The sequence below is a fragment of the Chanodichthys erythropterus genome, chromosome 16, assembly GCF_024489055.1.
Source record: "Chanodichthys erythropterus isolate Z2021 chromosome 16, ASM2448905v1, whole genome shotgun sequence".
NCBI classification, from domain to species: domain Eukaryota; kingdom Metazoa; phylum Chordata; class Actinopteri; order Cypriniformes; family Xenocyprididae; genus Chanodichthys; species Chanodichthys erythropterus.
This window is the reverse complement of record NC_090236.1, coordinates 31839146-31861083: the sequence shown is the minus strand read 5'-3', so window position 1 is coordinate 31861083 and position 21938 is coordinate 31839146.

Here is a 21938-nt window from a genome sequence, read left to right as displayed (position 1 = left end):
TAAAACACGTATTCCCATCTGTCTCAGAGGGGAAAGGGCCGCGTTCATGCACTTCGTGAAAGTGCGAGGAGCCAGGGAGAGCCCGAAAGGGAGGACTGTGTATTGGTAAGCCACACCCTCGAACGCGAATCTCAAGAATCGCCTGTGATAGGGGGCTATCTGGATGTGAATGTAAGCATCCTTCAGATCCAGTGAACAGAACCAGTCCTCGTGGCAAATCTGCGCGAGGATCTGCTTCAGCGTCAGGACTTTGAACTTTCGCTTCATGGGGGAAAGGTTCAGTAACCTGAGGTCTAGAATGGGTCTGAGACCGCTGTCTTTCTTCGGCACCAAGAAGTAGCGGCTGTAGAAGCCCGACTCGCTCTCTGGGAAGAGAACTATTTCTATAGCCCCCTTTCTCAACAGGGTTAAAACCTCGGTTCGGAGGACATGTGCGTCGTCCGCTTGTACCGAAGTCTGAATGACCCCGCCAAACCGTGGAGGTCTTCTGGCAAATTGGAGCGAGTAGCCCTGGATTATGTCCCTGGCGCCTGGGGAAGGAGGAGCGCTTAGAAGAGCGCGAGCGCTGGCGTTGCTCCTTGGGCGGTGCTGCTTGGGAAGCAGAAGGGGCGGGCTTGGTCTGCTGAGCCGGCGCAGGCCTGGGGCGGCTAGAGGCAGACGCGGAGCTAGAACGTTTCGGCAAAAAGTGTCTCATAGCCTGAGAGGACTTCTGCGCCGCAGTAAAGCATTCTGTGAAGCCCTCCACCGCGGGTCCAAAGAGTCCTGACGGGGACACAGGGGCATCCAAGAAGGCCGTCTTGTCCTGCTCCTTGATCTCCGTCAGATTCAGCCATAGTTGGCGCTCCAGCACAACAAGGCTGGCCATTGACCTGCCAATGGCCTGGGCCGTGGCCTTCGTGGCCCGCAGGGCTAAGTCAGTAGTGCTGCGGAGGTCCTTAAAGGCAGGTGCATCAATACCGGACTCGTCCAGAGAGCGGAGGAGTTTGGCTTGAAAAACCTGAAAGATGGCCATAGAGTGAAGTGCTGAGGCGGCCTGGCCTGCTGAGGCGTAGGCTCTACCTGCTAGGGCGGAGGTGGTCCTGCAGGGTTTGGACGGGAGGGCTCTCTTGGCTTTCCATCCCACGGCCGCGGGAGGGCAGAGATGAGCGGCCACTGCTTCGTCCAGGGGCGGCAGGTGTTCGTACCCTTTTTCCTCTGCGCCGTCCACGGCGGTGAGGGCCGAGCGGTGGGTCGTGTGTAGGCGGGCAGAGTAAGGGGCGCGCCACGACTTTGTCAGCTCCTCGTGGACTTCGGGGAAGAACGGGGCGGAGCGTTGGCGAGGGGCCTGGCGGCGGCCTGGAAAGAACTACTCGTCCAAGCGGCTCCGCGATGGCTCCTCTGGCGGAGCCCAGTCAGGGTCCAGTTCCTCTACAGCCTTAGACAGGACGCGGAATAACTCGGCGTCCATGCCAGTGCCGTGATCAATAGGCTCCAATGAAGGCAGGGGGGCGGGGTCGTCCGGCTCGCGGGCATCCTCAAATGTTTTTTCTATAATAAAGTTCTATCAAAAATGAATGTCTTGAATATAAATAAGAAAAAAAGTGTCAATGAAGATCATGACTCAAAAGAAATATGAGACATGGTGTGTGAAGAACAAAATGAAGTTAAAGCAGTTTATTGAACAGAATATTTTTATTCCAATCAAGTTCCAAACAAGGAGTTTTATTAAGTTTGTAAAAGGCAAGACAAATTGGTCAGCCTTTTTAAACAAGTACATTCAGTTTTTTAATCACCTCAGAATGCTAAACACAATACATAATTTTAAATGTCATGGAAGTAATACATGGAATGAAAGAAAACATGACAGGGACCTTCTATGTTTGAGGCATTTCCTACCCTGTTTTCCCAATCCACTTATGCATATTGTTTTAAAATTGTTTGAAAACAATGCACACTGCTAATATTTAAAATGTGTGCATTATTTTAAAGTGTAGCATATGTTTTGAAAAATAATGCAAGTGTGAAAACAGGTAATGGGAGTTACTCAAGTTTAGATCAACTAGACTGAAACATGATGACTGAAATTAAATGTTTTGTGCAGAAAACAATCAGGAAATGACATCAGCAAACTGTATTTGAATGCCATATAAGGCTGTGTACAATATAAAACAGAACATTACTCTCCAAAAGTCTTTTTCAACTAGAATGATGTTTGCATACATTTATATTGCCCTTCTCTCAGAGATCCCAGGTAGGTGCCATTTAAAATTAATCCTAATGTTTTGTTCAATCAAAGCAGCAGTTCTGGTAGTAACTTTGGAACAAGGTCAACAGATGTTGGTCAAAGCAGTGGGAAAAACTTATATCTCCCCTGCAAAGTGACCGATTTGCAGTCTTGGAATTATATCCATTGGTAGCAAAAGAGAGAGGGTGAAGCTACATCAAGATTACTGTATATCAATGCAGGCGGTAGCTTTACTCATGATACCAACAATCCCCGAGCAAATGACTTCACTGTGGACAGAACACAGCTCTATAATCTAAAACTGAGCAACACAAAACCCATTCATGCTGCAGTTTACTACTGCGCCTACTGGGACACGAGCAACCACAGTGAGAACATCCACACTCATACTGTACATCAACTACTGGATATTATCATTAGATAGTATTCATTATTGACTTTTGAATAGAAATATCAACTATTCATAGAGCTGATATTTCACGTGTATATAAACCCAATTTCCACCTCCACTATTATAAGTCCCTGAAGTTCAACACATGAAGAGCAACAGGCATGATTATTTTCTTTCTTAAAGCTTTTATCATATTTTCTCCTATATTTGTAGTGTTTGTTCACAGTTGTTTGTTTGACATGCAGATCTTCAACAGTGGATGGTGCTATTGAGCTGCAAAAGAGGATTTTTTTTTTCAGCTTTAAGGCTCTATGAAAGTTAACTACTTCTAATAAATTGCATTTTAATAAATTACTTCTGATAAATTAAAGAGAATCTCGATGATATATCAAATACATCAGTCAAATGTATCAGCTTTTGAAATATATTTTATTCTGATTGCTGTACAAGAACAAATCACATCACAACAGCATTTATGTTTATCATAGCTCCACCTCAGGAAATGATGTCACTGAACAATTTTAAACATTTAAACATTGTTGAAAACGTTTGAGTAGTGCTTACCCTGGGACATGTGTCAAAAAGTGATTTATGGCCCCTTTGATTGATGACTTGACAGGTGTGACCTTTTGTCCTTCCGTTTCCGGACTGTGTCAACACAACCTTTGACCCCGATGTCATTGACCTATGACCTCCGGATATTAGGATGAATGTAATGTTGTTTGTGTTTGTCCATCTGTTTCTGGACTGTGTTTATGAGCGTCATATGTTTTTATGTTCAGGAAGTGGAATGGTGTTGGGGGTGTTTATACAGGTGTGGTGGCCAATCTGTCGATTGTATTGGATGTGAAATGGTGTGGGAATGTTTATAACAGGCGGTGGGAATTTGATGATTGAACGTATGAACTTTGACACGATGATATCCGCATTCCGGCACGTGTCTGTAAATGAAACAATACAAACAAGATTAATAAATTAGAAGCGCTGTTGTTTCTATGAAACCGTATTAAAGAAAGCATATGAAATAGTGTTTATATGAAATAAGATGAAATAAACTGAAATTATTATTAATATTATTATTAAACCTTTATTTAACCAGGAAATAAAACTCTTGAGATTTAAAATATCTTTTACAAGAGGGCCAAGACAGACAGCACATTTAATTGAACATATAGCAAAATACAGTAATTCACAGAAATACACAAAATCACTCAAAAACAATCAGATGACACAGAAGCTAGATCCTTTAAAATACCCTTAAAATCATTTAGTGATACAAACTCTTTTAAATGTAAAAGAAATAGAAATTATATGAAAAAAGTATTTTGAAAGCTTTGAGAAGTTTGTTTTCTAGCTTAATAAAATACTGATTTTAAATAATGCAGTTGAAATATCTATTTTATGAATTAAGATAAAATAATATTTTTGATGCTTTAAGAGGTTTTTAACTTTAAGAAAAGTATGATGATAAATGAAACATATAAAAAGGGTTTATATGAAACAGTATTAAAGCATATGAAATAGTGTTTATATGAAATAAGATGAAATAAACTGAAATTATTATTATTAAACCTTTATTTAACCAGGATATAGAACTCTTGAGATTTAAAATCTCTTTTACAAGAGGGCCAAGAGGCAGTACATTTAGTTGAACATATAGCAAATACAATAATTTACAGAAATACATAAAATGCACTCAAAAACAATTACAATCAAATGACTCTGAAACTAGATCCTTTAAAATACCCTTAAAATCATTTAGTGATACCAACTCTTTTAAATGTAAAATAAATAGAAATTATTTGAAAAAATATATGTATTTTGAAAGCTTTAAGAAGTTTGTTTTCCACTTTAAAAAGTACTGATGTTAAATAACGCAGTTGAAATTTTATGAATTAAGATAAAATAATATTTTTTAAAGCTTTAAGATATTTTTAACTTTAAGAAAAATATGATGATAAATGATACATATGAAAGGGTTTATATGAAACTGTATTAAATATTACTGATGTTAAGTAACGCAGTTGAAATAGTAATTTTATGTAACAAGCTGAAATAGTATTTTTAAGGCAACTTACCAGTTGAGTTGAGATGCATGCAGTCCATTTACTTAACTGAAAATGAGTTGGTTTCCCGTATTGCTGTGGGCGGGTCTAACTCTGTCTGTGGATGTGATTGGTTTGCAATGTGTCAAACTATTAAAAGTGAGTTAGGGTGGATATAACACCTCTTATGGTTTATTATTGAGGGATGAAAGCTAAATCTTTCTTCCTTCCTAACTTCCTTCCTTCCTTCCTGGCTTCCCTGACACTGACAACCTGGGAGATGAATAATAACAAATATGTTACTAACATTTCTTTAAACCTTTATAGTTTTAGCTGATGAAAATATGAAAATATAAATACAAATAAATAAATACCATAACTTTAAAATGTTAGATCAAAAAGTTCATTCAAAAACATACACTTCTTTTAAACGATTATAAATAGTATTTATGATTGTATATAACACTCCCTACAATAAACGTGCTACTAAAACAATGTTAAACATTTATTATAGTTTTTAGTTAAATAAAAGTATAAAAGATCTTATATTCTCAGAGAGTTGAAGATGTAACTCCTTAGGCTATATGATGTATATTTATTGAATGCAATAAGTTGAAACATAAACTCTCTCTCACCCTATCTGCCCTAACCGCTTCTCACACCAAGGTGTGGAATGTGAGACAGTCACAGCAGTGGGGCAGGGAACAATCTGTGGATACTTCCACATGTGGGGATTCCATGTTTTATGGGGGTTTTCCATAGACATGATTTTTGTAGTGTAACTGTATATTTTAGCCCATACACAAACACACGACCCTCGCAGAAACCTTTCTGTATTTTTACATTTAAGTAATAAATAAATAAATATATTTTAAAAGCTGTTTTTCTGATGGGACAAATTTTGCTCAGGGGTAAAAATGGGTGGTATTACTATACTTTTGGCCGCATTTTGTCCACACAATTAAAAGCAATTCATCTCTATTTTAAATGAAATGATTATAAAAAAATATATAAGACAATGAATAATAACAAATATGGTACTAACATTTATTTAAACCATTTTAGTTATAGTTTTACCTAATTTAAATGTATATATATATATATATAAATATGAAAACAACTTACATTTTCAGAGAGCTGACAAAGTAGTCCTTTATGTAAAGATAAAAAATAAAATAAAATAAAATAAAATAAAAGTGAAATAAATAGTTGTATCATAAACAAGACACTCCCAGATCCACCCATTCAGGGATAAACTCCAGTGTGAAATGATGCTTCAGACCCTCACATGGACGGGGGAGTCAGACTACATGAGCCTCTGTGTCACAGCATATGTTAAGACCGCCAACTCCTTTCCAGAGTGAATGTTTTTTGTACTAAATTTATTTCAAAGCACAATCTTAAAAGTTTAAAAGTGATCTTTTAATTTTAAAAGGTTGTTTAAATCCAGTCTTTAAAGATTTAATAATCTTTTTATCTTTCTGGAAGTCTGCTGTATAAAGATAACATCTGACGAATGATGGTAGAAACGATTTCCTTAAATTTTACCTAAAGTATTATTTTTTATTTTTATTAATCAAGAACTGTAAAATGTTGAAATCAAAAACCTGTACTTAGTTGTCTTAGATCTTATTTCTCAAAGATTGAAACAGTATTTTCGTCCATGCAACACACAAAGTTTTTGAAAAATCTGTATGTTTTTAAGATAAACTGCGAATGTTTCATTCAATTTTTAAAAATCCAAATGTGAAGGTGTCTGTGTGTTTGATGCCTCACAACTCTCACGTAACCTCAAACGAGGGCTTAACATTGCTCTTGTATAGCTTAAGTTGTGTCTTTAAGAAATTCACACATATTCAAACAGAGACCAGGAGTTCCTCTGGGCTGTTCCCATGAAAAAAATGTCTTGAGTGAATATTTAATTTTACTCGTCTTAATTCGAAGCATTATATTATTTTAAACTTCAAATAAAAAAAGTGGTCATATGTTGTCATACTCTTATGGTGTGCCTGAACTCAACATCTGACATAAGTGCAATACTAGATCATGGCTACTGCAAAATAAGTTACATTCAAAAAATTAACTTTCACTGTTGTTAATTTCACTCAATCCATCCCTGTTCACATTACTAAAAAAAAAAAAAAGAAAAAAGAAAAAAAAATCATGCAACTACATGAACTTAATTTAACTGAGTTGTTTTTACTAAAAATGAATATTGTCAGGTTTACTTAAGTGTTTGTTCAGTCAACTTAACATTGCCGAGTGAAACACACAAATTAATGTAGACATAACTAACTGGGCAGTGGATCCGTAGTTCCCGGCATGCTTTGCAAGGGTCTGCATTAAGAGAGAAAATTTTCCATTTTTCAGTAAAGGGGAATATGTTGGTTGTTTATGATAGTGTTTCATGTTCAGTTATGTTGGACATTTAGAGAAGTTTCTGTAATGTTTTTGAATTTTGCGGTTACCATTATGCAGAAGAGTGTCGCCTGTGTTTAGGCTGTGTGCACTCGTATATGCATGTTTAGGTTGGAATTCTTGCTCGCAGTTCAATTGAGTTTGATCAATGAGTTAATTTTGAGTGCATTTTGTATAACAAATAGGTAATTCAATAAGGTAAATTAAGTCAATAAATATATTCACCATACATAATAAACATGACATAACAATAAACTGCACATATATATTATGTAACTGACAAATTCAAATGATTTGTATTTACTCAGACATTCTGTCAGCTTTAAATTGTTATTTGTACAAATTACTCAATATAGTTGCGACACTTTTCATTTTTATTTATTTTATTTTATTTTTGTAAAATTATTTTATTTTGAATGTGGTCTTTATCAGTGTGGAATACCCTTTACTGAAAATATACAAAAATGTATAATATCGGTTATCTACTCAAAATTGATGTAGAATTTTAAAAATGTTGATGCGACAGTTTGTCTGTTGGTCGCAGTGATGACTCTAGCAGGAAGAATGCCCTTTGACACCCAGCGTTTTTGCAGGGTGTTAAACACCCTACAAGGTAGTCATTATTTGTCATTCATACTGTTAAAAACTAGCGTATGATGTCTGTTAAATATGTTTATTTGTGTTTAAAAACCTTTTAAGGTGAAGTAGGTCACACAAAGCCATCTGATTTTACTTTTCTTATTTCTACAAAGTTTCAATTCCTAGTAAATATTAATTAAACATATGATAAAACAAGAGAATACTGTTGACAAATATGTTTTTTAAGAAATAGGGATTACCATAGTCCAAACAGTTCCTCACATAATGACACCATTAAGGAAGGCCGACACATCTACTGTCTGTGTGTGTGTGTGTATGAATGGATGTACTGGCCAGATGAACTGCCGCTGTCCATGAGTAGCTAGTTTTACCCCAAATTAAATATTGTATTACACTTTTTCTTCATACCTGTGTTCTGACACAATGTCATTAATTAGTGCTTTTTGTTTTATAAAATGTTCACACTACTTTTATCACAGCTAAACCAGATAACACGTCATTTTTCTTTTTGACAAACCCCCATTTCAGATCCAACAGTGAAGTGGAATAGGTCTTATTCTCAAAGTTTTGGAATTGATGCAAACATGCGATACAGGTATCTGGCTAAAACCTCGTACTAAACAAAGAAGGGAATATGCCTCAGCATGTATAATACAACATTTTTACTCAAAGTATCATGGTTTCAGACCATTTTTAAAAGGTTTTAGTGCAATTTCTACATTTGGTCTCTTTGTAGTTTTTAGATGAAGACTACTCTTTGAGCATAGTAAAACATGCATAGGCATTAATGAACAAATACAGCATAAGAAAATTGAATGGCAGTCCTTATACATTAGACACCTTATGCATTTTTGTTTTGTTTTTTACATATATGTCTTTTACACAAGTTACAAATTACAAGTCAATCATGTCACGGACACACAATTTGACATGTTTCTCTTAATAACTTGTTCTTCTTTAAGAAAACCAAAATGTTTTAACATATCGTAAATTTCAATAGTTAGCCAGCAAATGCAAGTGAACTGTTTATTACTGAGATAATTTACAGATATATGTGAAACAAGCTCTGTCACATCAAAGTTAAATTCTAGTTGAACATTGCTATTTCCCCCACATGTTTAACAATGCTAGTGTTCTTGGTCACAAAGTTCTCATTGTAGCATACTGGCTCTGAACACAGACCAAATATTAACATGTAACAGTTTGCAGACATTTGTGTTTTTTATGTTTCTTTCATTTTGTTTACCTTTTTCTGAAACACACTGTTTTACCACGGTTTCATTTTTAACATCACCATTCTTCTTTTGTCTGTAATTGTTTTCCTTTATCGTTTTACCCATTCCATTTTGTCCGAAAAACTGTTTCCTAGAATCTGTTGTAATGTTTGTGAACTTTAGGTGTTCTCTGCATCTCTTTGTTCGTAGCATTTGGTTGATTTAATAAAATGACGGTTTAAATCATCGTCTTGGGTCATTTTATATACTATGTTATATTTTGGGTAATAGAATGCAGAGCAAAGATCTTTGAAACATTTTATTTTGAAAAACATTCAAATAAGGCATTATCGATGTGTAGTGTTATATACAATATGTAGGCCCTACATTGCGTTTAAATTTTACTCGAGACACTTTAATATGACAGTGTCAACAAAAGTCTTTAACTCTTAAAAGCCTTGAACCATTTTTAATATCTTAACATCTTAACTTAATTCTTAAGTAAATGTTAAAAGTCTGCACAAAAAGAAATTCCATCTTATCTACTTTCTAAATGCATGTCATGGAACTATTGCAACAATTCATAAGTGCTTGTTTTTGTTTTGTTTGTGTTCATTTTATTTTATCTATTTTTTAAAACTCGTATAGAATCAGGATTGCATGTTGTGTAATACTGTTTTTAATGATCTCAGACATAGTCATAAATAACAACAAGTGATTCAAACTTTTATTTCAAAGTTATTGAATATTGAAGAAATGACATTACATACATAAGTAAAACAGTAATCATGAAATTACAGGTGATCTAACCATAAAAGAAAATCTCTGCAGACTATCATGTTTCGGTCTAGGATGTGACTGACCAGCGTTTCAACAATTTCGCTGATGGTGGTATCATCAGCATTGTTTGAACGCAGTGAGATACAAACATCTGTAACAATTGTACACATACAGAGAACCACAGTAACTCCTAACTCTTTGGTACATTCAGACATCACATCCAGAATTTTTCTTATTATTACACAGATTGGTTCTTTGGTGTAAACACACGTGCTCGTCACATCAGAGTACCATGAATTTGCCAGGCCTCTTACTACATCCATCTAATTTTTGAGATTTGTTACATGCTTGGTATCCCCCTCACAGTCCTTATTCGAATCAAATGCAGCATCAATGATCTGGTGCATCAGCTGAACCATCGGTCCTCTGAAATAATCTTTAAACATACAGTCCAAGACCCCTTTTAGTGGGCACTCATTGCCCGTGGCGCACAGGCATGCAGGGTGTCGGTGCACAGCCTCATCAGAACTCAAAGGTGGGTCGTTCTCCATCAGCTTTGCGTAGACATTTCAGAAATCCTCTGCATTTTCAGAACTCAACACGGTATAAACTTTGTCCCCTATTCTATGCTGAAAGATTCTAATAGTTCCTGGAATCTCCTGTGAGTCAGTCCTTAAGCCTAGGCCTTGTGCGTTCACGGTTTGAAATTCAGGTTTTTGGGTCTGATCTCCCAAAGTGTGAGTCAAAGATGCGTCAGGCTCAGACAGACAGGAATGTTGATTATGGTGGTCCATGTAACAACCAGACAATGTTCCCTCTAATTTTGCTCAAAGAGATGTTTGCAGTAGCGCAGCAGTCCGTGTTGGTACAGTTGTCTATAGGTTGCAGCACCAGCTCCCGCACACAGAACGGTTAGGAAACTCAGGTTGCTTGCGATAAGTGAGCTCTCTGTAGAGTTTATCAGGACAGCCGATTGGGGACAGCCCTCACCCCCTGTTGTGAGGGATGTATTGGGGTAGCCATCACGAAGTCATAAATAATGATATAAAATTAAAGAAACACATTGTGCAACAGAAATAGCAAAATGTAAAAGTCCTACATCTATCAAAAGAGAGAAGTTTACTCACTCATTTCACTTAATCCAGATATTTTGATTAAAAAGTTATGAGGTCAAAAACAAACAAAACAAAAACAAGCACTTATGAATTGTTGCAATAGTTCCATGACATGCATTTAGAAAGTAGATAAGATGGAATTTCTTTTTGTGCAGACTTTTAACATTTACTTAAGGATTAAGTTAAGATGTTAAGATATTAAAAATGGTTCAAGGCTTTTAAGAGTTAAAGACTTTTGTTGACACTGTCATATTAAAGTGTCTCGAGTAAAATTTAAACGCAATGTAGGGCCTACATATTGTATATAACACTACACATCGATAATGCCTTATTTGAATGTTTTTCAAAATAAAATGTTTCAAAGATCTTTGCTCTGCATTCTATTACCCAAAATATAACATAGTATATAAAATGACCCAAGACGATGATTTAAACCGTCATTTTATTAAATCAACCAAATGCTACGAACAAAGAGATGCAGAGAACACCTAAAGTTCACAAACATTACAACAGATTCTAGGAAACAGTTTTTCGGACAAAATGGAATGGGTAAAACGATAAAGGAAAACAATTACAGACAAAAGAAGAATGGTGATGTTAAAAATGAAACCGTGGTAAAACAGTGTGTTTCAGAAAAAGGTAAACAAAATGAAAGAAACATAAAAAACACAAATGTCTGCAAACTGTTACATGTTAATATTTGATCTGTGTTCAGAGCCAGTATGCTACAATGAGAACTTTGTGACCAAGAACACTAGCATTGTTAAACATGTGGGGGAAATAGCAATGTTCAACTAGAATTTAACTTTGATGTGACAGAGCTTGTTTCACATATATCTGTAAATTATCTCAGTAATAAACAGTTCACTTGCATTTGCTGGCTAACTATTGAAATTTACGATATGTTAAAACATTTTGGTTTTCTTAAAGAAGAACAAGTTATTAAGAGAAACATGTCAAATTGTGTGTCCGTGACATGATTGACTTGTAATTTGTAACTTGTGTAAAAGTCATATATGTAAAAAACAAAACAAAAATGCATAAGGTGTCTAATGTATAAGGACTGCCATTCAATTTTCTTATGCTGTATTTGTTCATTAATGCCTATGCATGTTTTACTATGCTCAAAGAGTAGTCTTCATCTAAAAACTACAAAGAGACCAAATGTAGAAATTGCACTAAAACCTTTTAAAAATGGTCTGAAACCATGATACTTTGAGTAAAAATGTTGTATTATACATGCTGAGGCATATTCCCTTCTTTGTTTAGTACGAGGTTTTAGCCAGATACCTGTATCGCATGTTTGCATCAATTCCAAAACTTTGAGAATAAGACCTATTCCACTTCACTGTTGGATCTGAAATGGGGGTTTGTCAAAAAGAAAAATGACGTGTTATCTGGTTTAGCTGTGATAAAAGTAGTGTGAACATTTTATAAAACAAAAAGCACTAATTAATGACATTGTGTCAGAACACAGGTATGAAGAAAAAGTGTAATACAATATTTAATTTGGGGTAAAACTAGCTACTCATGGACAGCGGCAGTTCATCTGGCCAGTACATCCATTCATACACACACACACACACACACATACAGACAGTAGATGTGTCGGCCTTCCTTAATGGTGTCATTATGTGAGGAACTGTTTGGACTATGGTAATCCCTATTTCTTAAAAAACATATTTGTCAACAGTATTCTCTTGTTTTATCATATGTTTAATTAATATTTACTAGGAATTGAAACTTTGTAGAAATAAGAAAAGTAAAATCAGATGGCTTTGTGTGACCTACTTCACCTTAAAAGGTTTTTAAACACAAATAAACATATTTAACAGACATCATACGCTAGTTTTTAACAGTATGAATGACAAATAATGACTACCTTGTAGGGTGTTTAACACCCTGCAAAAACGCTGGGTGTCAAAGGGCATTCTTCCTGCTAGAGTCATCACTGCGACCAACAGACAAACTGTCGCATCAACATTTTTAAAATTCTACATCTATTTTGAGTAGATAACCGATATTATACATTTTTGTATATTTTCAGTAAAGGGTATTCCACACTGATAAAGACCACATTCAAAATAAAATAATTTTACAAAAATAAAATAAAATAAATAAAAATGAAAAGTGTCGCAACTATATTGAGTAATTTGTACAAATAACAATTTAAAGCTGACAGAATGTCTGAGTAAATACAAATCATTTGAATTTGTCAGTTACATAATATATATGTGCAGTTTATTGTTATGTCATGTTTATTATGTATGGTGAATATATTTATTGACTTAATTTACCTTATTGAATTACCTATTTGTTATACAAAATGCACTCAAAATTAACTCATTGATCAAACTCAATTGAACTGCGAGCAAGAATTCCAACCTAAACATGCATATACGAGTGCACACAGCCTAAACACAGGCGACACTCTTCTGCATAATGGTAACCGCAAAATTCAAAAACATTACAGAAACTTCTCTAAATGTCCAACATAAATGAACATGAAACACTATCATAAACAACCAACATATTCCCCTTTACTGAAAAATGGAAAATTTTCTCTCTTAATGCAGACCCTTGCAAAGCATGCCGGGAACTACGGATCCACTGCCCAGTTAGTTATGTCTACATTAATTTGTGTGTTTCACTCGGCAATGTTAAGTTGACTGAACAAACACTTAAGTAAACCTGACAATATTCATTTTTAGTAAAAACAACTCAGTTACATTAAGTTCATGTAGTTGCATGATTTTTTTTTCTTTTTTCTTTAATTTTTTTAGTAATGTGAACAGGGATGGATTGAGTGAAATTAACAACAGTGAAAGTTAATTTTTGAATGTAACTTATTTTGCAGTAGCCATGATCTAGTATTGCACTTATGTCAGATGTTGAGTTCAGGCACACCATAAGAGTATGACAACATATGACCACTTTTTTATTTGAAGTTTAAAATAATATAATTCTTCGAATTAAGACGAGTAAAATTAAATATTCACTCAAGACATTTTTTTCATGGGAACAGCCCAGAGGAACTCCTGGTCTCTGTTTGAATATGTGTGAATTTCTTAAAGATACAACTTAAGCTATACAAGAGCAATGTTAAGCCCTCGTTTGAGGTTACGTGAGAGTTGTGAGGCATCAAACACACAGACACCTTCACATTTGGATTTTTAAAAATTGAATGAAACATTCGCAGTTTATCTTAAAAACATACAGATTTTTCAAAAACTTTGTGTGTTGCATGGACGAAAATACTGTTTCAATCTTTGAGAAATAAGATCTAAGACAACTAAGTACAGGTTTTTGATTTCAACATTTTACAGTTCTTGATTAATAAAAATAAAAAATAATACTTTAGGTAAAATTTAAGGAAATCGTTTCTACCATCATTCGTCAGATGTTATCTTTATACAGCAGACTTCCAGAAAGATAAAAAGATTATTAAATCTTTAAAGACTGGATTTAAACAACCTTTTAAAATTAAAAGATCACTTTTAAACTGTTAAGATTGTGCTTTGAAATAAATTTAGTACAAAAAACATTCACTCTGGAAAGGAGTTGGCGGTCTTAACATATGCTGTGACACAGAGGCTCATGTAGTCTGACTCCCCCGTCCATGTGAGGGTCTGAAGCATCATTTCACACTGGAGTTTATCCCTGAATGGGTGGATCTGGGAGTGTCTTGTTTATGATACAACTATTTATTTCACTTTTATTTTATTTTATTTTATTTTATTTTTTATCTTTACATAAAGGACTACTTTGTCAGCTCTCTGAAAATGTAAGTTGTTTTCATATTTATATATATATATACATTTAAATTAGGTAAAACTATAACTAAAATGGTTTAAATAAATGTTAGTACCATATTTGTTATTATTCATTGTCTTATATATTTTTTTATAATCATTTCATTTAAAATAGAGATGAATTGCTTTTAATTGTGTGGACAAAATGCGGCCAAAAGTATAGTAATACCACCCATTTTTACCCCTGAGCAAAATTTGTCCCATCAGAAAAACAGCTTTTAAAATATATTTATTTATTTATTACTTAAATGTAAAAATACAGAAAGGTTTCTGTGTTACAGATCCCTTGTTCTCCTAGACTCCATTTCCCAAGATCCTCCTGTTCTCCACACCTGCACTCACTTCCCTCGTCATCTCCCTATCATCACGGATCACCTGCACCTGGACTCTATTGTTAGCACTCCCTTTATATGACACTCACTCCCTTCACTCCTCGTCCGTCTTAATGTTATGTTTACGTTGTATGTTTGGTTCTTCTTGCCTTTTGGATTAAAGTATTGTGTATTGTGGAAATCCGTACCTGCCTCATCTCTTCTAACCAGTACAACTGTAACATTCTGCGAGGGTCGTGTGTTTGTGTATGGGCTAAAATATACAGTTACACTACAAAAATCATGTCTATGGAAAACCCCCATAAAACATGGAATCCCCACATGTGGAAGTATCCACAGATTGTTCCCTGCCCCACTGCTGTGACTGTCTCACATTCCACACCTTGGTGTGAGAAGAGGTTAGAGAGATAGGGTGAGAGAGAGTTTATGTTTCAACTTATTGCATTCAATAAATGTACATCATATAGCCTAAGGAGTTGCATCTTCAACTCTCTGAGAATATAAGATCTTTTATACTTTTATTTAACTAAAAACTATAATAAATGTTTAACATTGTTTTAGTAGCACGTTTATTGTAGGGAGTGTTATATACAATCATAAATACTATTTATAATCGTTTAAAAGAAGTGTATGTTTTTGAATGAACTTTTTGATCTAACATTTTAAAGTTATGGTATTTATTTATTTGTATTTATATTTTCATATTTTCATCAGCTAAAACTATAAAGGTTTAAAGAAATGTTAGTAACATATTTGTTATTATTCATTGTCTTATATTTTATTTATAATCATTTAATTGAAACTAGAGATAAATTCCTTTTTATAGAACCAATTGTGTGTGTTTGTGCTAACTGAGCGAAATTTGTCCCATGAGCAAAACAGCTTATAAAATATATTTATTTATTTTAACTATTTATTACTTGAAATGTGGAAACATGGAAACCCCTACATGTCTGGACATGACCACAATATCTCTTATGGTTTGATCTGGCTGTTTCTTCATTAGAATCTTATTTTTGTTACTTGCAACATAGAGAGAAGGTATTGACAAGATTCAGTGAGCAGGCCTAGAGTAACACTTTTAGTGTGTAAACAATTTAAAAACTGTAAGATTAAAATGTTTGGTAAGATCTCTGTCATGTAAACTACAAATATGTAATGCAATAGAAAAAGTGAGTAAAAGTCTTAATAGAAACAAAATAAAGCAAATGGAATATCTTCAGTAGGTGTCAGAAATGAGGTGTCATTTTGGGGGGGGGGGGGGGGTTGTCAGTGGAGCCAGGTTGTCAGTGGAGCCAGGAAGGAAGGAAGGAAGGAAGGAAGGAAGAAAGATTTAGCTTTCATCCCTCAATAATAAACCATAAGAGGTGTTATATCCACCCTAACTCACTTTTAATAGTTTGACACATTGCAAACCAATCACATCCACAGACAGAGTTAGACCCGCCCACAGCAATACAGGAAACCAACTCATTTTCAGTTAAGTAAATGGACTGCATGCATCTCAACTCAACTGGTAAGTTGCCTTAAAAATACTATTTCAGCTTGTTACATAAAATTACTATTTCAACTGCGTTACTTAACATCAGTAATATTTAATACAGTTTCATATAAACCCTTTCATATGTTTCATTTATCATCATACTTTTCTTAAAGTTAAAAACCTCTTAAAGCATCAAAAATATTATTTTATCTTAATTCATAAAATAGATATTTCAACTGCATTATTTAAAATCAGTATTTTATTAAGCTGGAAAACAAACTTCTCAAAGCTTTCAAAATACTTTTTTCATATAATTTCTATTTCTTTTACATTTAAAAGAGTTTGTATCACTAAATGATTTTAAGGGTATTTTAAAGGATCTAGCTTCTGTGTCATCTGATTGTTTTTGAGTGATTTTGTGTATTTCTGTGAATTACTGTATTTTGCTATATGTTCAATTAAATGTGCTGTCTGTCTTGGCCCTCTTGTAAAAGATATTTTAAATCTCAAGAGTTTTATTTCCTGGTTAAATAAAGGTTTAATAATAATATTAATAATAATTTCAGTTTATTTCATCTTATTTCATATAAACACTATTTCATATGCTTTCTTTAATACGGTTTCATAGAAACAACAGCGCTTCTAATTTATTAATCTTGTTTGTATTGTTTCATTTACAGACACGTGCCGGAATGCGGATATCATCGTGTCAAAGTTCATACGTTCAATCATCAAATTCCCACCGCCTGTTATAAACATTCCCACACCATTTCACATCCAATACAATCGACAGATTGGCCACCACACCTGTATAAACACCCCCAACACCATTCCACTTCCTGAACATAAAAACATATGACGCTCATAAACACAGTCCAGAAACAGATGGACAAACACAAACAACATTACATTCATCCTAATATCCGGAGGTCATAGGTCAATGACATCGGGGTCAAAGGTTGTGTTGACACAGCTGGACACTCAAGGTCAATAGGTCACACCTGTCAAGTCATCAATCAAAGGGGCCATAAATCACTTTTTGACACATGTCCCAGGGTAAGCACTACTCGTTTGGTATAATGTAAGTACACAAGTCAACAAAATATATAACATTGTTCTTTTGGTTTTTGGATATTTTAATCCAAAAAACTTACATATTGTGCCTTTAAAAGAAAAAAATCTAAAGAAATTTTCAAATGGTTAATACTGGCTTGTACAAAACATCTGGATCATCAGTTTTTTATTCAGCTCTTGTTTTTCCACACAGTCATATGAATCTTACTATAAAAGATTAATTAATTCAAATAAGCATTTATTCACATAATCATATTCAAAGAAAAAGGTGCATCTCTCTGATAAGCAAAAATTTCTCACAGATTATGTGGGGATAATGTAACATTTGAAATTTGTTTCAGCATAAAAGGCACATGTCAAATTTCTTTAAAAATGGTTTCTAAGGTAACTCCATTTCAGGAAATGACATCATCACCCTATTTTCATACAGCACCCTAAGTTCATACAAAAGCAGTGTGAAACCTGAAAGACAGCTTTACACCAAGCAAGGTATAATATTTTTTTCACCGGATGAATGATGTTTTTATACATTTATATTTTCCTCCTCTTAAAGATGCCAGGTAAGTGACATTTATAAAAAAAATAAAGCTATAAAAAAATGAACTGATTTAAATGTAATGAATTTGGTTTTGTCAAAGCAGCAGTTCTGGGAGTGAGTTTGGATCAAGGGTCAAAGGCTGTGGCTAAAGCAGAGGGCAAAACCGTGTATCTGCCCTGCAAAGCGACCGGTCTGAGCTCTTCAGATTATATCCACTGGTACCAAATAAAAGACGGCAAAGCCCCGTCAAGACTGCTTTATATCAGTAAAGATGGTGCTGTCACTCGTGATAGCAACAATCCCCAAGCAAGTGATTTCACAGTGGACAAAACAAAGCTTTATAATCTAAAACTGAGTGACACTAAGAAGAGTCACAGTGCCGTTTACTTCTGCGCTTACTGGACAGGCAGCACAGTGAGAACATTTACTCACATCCTGTACATGAACTACACTGGTAAATCTAACTGATGAATGACAAATTTATATACTTTAATATTTATTTATCTGTCACTTTCTGTTTAAGTTCTCAATTTGAATTAAGCTGCATATGCACAATAACTGGATGAAGGTATTTGGATCTGTTCAGATCTGAACTTTATTGTCCTGCTGTTCATTATGAGGTTATTTGTACACACTGTATTCTTGTGATTTTGGAATATGTCAGGTGTATCTCATATTTGTTATGCTTTGTGAAGATATAAATAAAATATTTAACATTTACAGATTTGTAGTTTTCAGTTTGATGAAGAGCTCAAATATCACTTGTCCTTTGTGATGAAAATAAATTCAGTATATTCAACCCTATAGTGCCAACTTTATGTGCTTTTCACATGTATTTAAGTCATTTCTGAATCATTTCTGAAGCTGACAGACATTCCACAAATATATTGAACTCTAGTCTAATTGAACAAATGTATTACAAATAAAAGCAAAAAATAAAGAGCTTTTTTCTCTCTCAAGTTGATCTCGGTGACCAATTTAAAAATAGCCAATCACTTTTTAAACTACATTGTGAATTTTTCAACCAATGTATTCTGAATTACATCACAGATTTAAACTAAATTTTAGCCTATTCAGAGCATCTTGTCAACACAGACAATCTGTGAAACATCTTCACCTGTTCAGCATCTGTTTAAATCCACACAAGCCACTTTATACCGAGTGCCACTGAGGAAGAGCCGCTTACTGTGAGATCTGCTCTGGAGAAGCTTTTAATAAACCAGGGTTAAATTACATGTTTAATGTTGCCTAACCCATGATTGGTTTAACTTGTGTGAAAAACCTTCTTGTGATAGTGATGACGATGAGATAAAGAGGAAACCACAAGGACATCATCATATCTTCTGATTGGCAGATGCAGTTCATAATTCATCAAACTCCTGGATGACAGATGTAGACATGGCGATGTCTGGAATGATCACATTTGTGTTCTTAGTAATCTTGATAGGTGAGATTTAAGTATTATAATTATTAACATTTCTCAGTCAAGATTATTTAGTGATTTTGGACTTTTAAAAAAGGGAATTTCCGTCAGTAAATTTAAGGGGTTCGTCTCGCACAGGCTTTTTTTTTTTTTGTCAACTATCTTAAAACCTTTTAAACAAAACACTATTTTGCTGTATAATATGCCTATTTTCTCCAATAAGCTTCGCTTCTATTTTAGTGCGCTCCGAATAACTCGTTGTTGATGACACATTTTAAAAGACACCGAATGTCTACTTACACAGGTCTATGCTAAAAATGTCATTAGGATTTCAGATAGGCCTACCTGTTTATGCGCATTTTAATTGTTTCTCTTATGGTTTTAGATTGTTTAAATGGACAAAATATTCCTACGCATCCTGAACGTGTGATATTAAAGCAAAGGGGTAGAGCTGCGAGAATCAGATGCATTGTGGATCCATCGACGCTTCAGTCCAGCCCTCTCCACTGGTACAGAGCTCAGTCAGGGGGAGCTTTCCAACGATTAATGTATTTCGAAGGTGGAAAGTCAAAACCCATACTCGATCAGGGTGTCCCTCGAAGATATGCTGGATCAGTGAGTGGTAAGGAAGTGTCACTGACTATCTCAACACTGCAGTCCGACGATGCAGGATCATATTTCTGCGCGCTCTGGACTGGAGATAACACAGTGCTAACTGTGAGAGGAAATCATTACAAAAACCTGCTTTAATAATCAAAGCGGTTTTATGTGGAACAATAGCAGCAAGGGGGAGACATGCGGAATATTTTTTTTAATTGTGTAGCATTGCTTTTTGTTGCAAATATTTCACTAAACATACAAAATAGAGACTGTAGCCTACCATACACAGAGACTGTTAACAATAGAACAATAAAAATATTAACAATAAAACTGTTTATTCAACTGTAATCTATATCTTTATAGCCTATCATAGGTTAATCTTTATTAAAATGAAAAGCATTTTCTTTCTGTTATATGAAGGTAATATTTATACATGACTTCACTTGTAAACGTTTCTAAAATGCCTTTTATGTATAGATTTTCTTTTTTAATTTACACTCATCACAAACTCACTTTTAATTTATTGAAAAAGATTTTACATTACAATAATCTTAGTTAATCAATCATCATTTGACCATTTGTTGTGTGAAATTTATTTTTAAATACGTTTTTTATCATGCAGTACATTCTAATTACAACTGTCCCACAGCTGTGACATCACTTCCTCCACTATCAAATGTTTTGTCTATAATAAAGTTCTATCAAAAATGAATGTCTTGGATATAAATAAGAAAAAAGTGTCAGTGAAGATCATGACTCAAAAGAAATATGAGACATGGTGTGTGAAGAACAAAATGAAGTTAAAGCAGTTTATTGAACAGAATATTTTTATTCCAATAAAAGTTCCAAACAAGGAGTTTTATTAAGTTTGTAAAAGGCGAGACAAATTGGTCAGCTTTTTTTAAACAAGTACATTAAATTTTTTTAATCGCCTCAGAATGCTAAACACAATACATAATTTTAAATGTCATGGAAGTAATTCATGAAGAATTTCAAGAAAACATGACAGGGACCTTCTATGTTTGAGGCCTTTCCATAATACCCTGTTTTCCCAATCCACTTATGCATATTGTTTTTAAAATTGTTTGAAAACAATGCACACTGCTAATATTTAAAATGTGTGCATTATTTTAAAGTGTAGCATATGTTTTGAAAAATAATGCAAGTGTGAAAACAGGTAATGGGAGTTACTCAAGTTTAGATCAACTAGACTGAAACATGATGACTGAAATTAAATGTTTTGTGCAGAAAACAATCAGGAAATGACATCAGCAAACTGTATTTGAATGCCATATAAGGCTGTGTACAACATAAAACAGAGCATTACTCTCCAAGCGTCTTTTTCAACTATGATGTTTGCATACATTTATATTGTCCTTCTCTCAGAGATCCCAGGTAGGTGCCATGTAAAATTAAGCCTTTATGATGTTTTGTTTTTGTTTTTTATGTTTTTTTTAATGTTTTGTCCAATCAAAGCAGCAGTTCTGGGAGTAACTTTGGAACAAGGTCAACAGATGTTGGTCAAAGCAGTGGGAAAAACTTATATCTCCCCTGCAAAGTGACCGATTTGCAGTCTTGGAATTATATCCATTGGTAGCAAAAGAGAGAGGGTGAAGCTACATCAAGATTACTGTATATCAATGCAGGCGGTAGCTTTACTCATGATACCAACAATCCCCAAGCAAATGACTTCACTGTGGACAGAACACAGCTCTATAATCTAAAACTGAGCAACACAAAACCCATTCATGCTGCAGTTTACTACTGCGCCTACTGGGACACGAGCAACCACAGTGAGAACATCCACACTCATACTGTACATCAACTACTGGATATTATCATTACATAGTATTCATTAGATTTGACTCTTTTGAATAGAAATATCAACT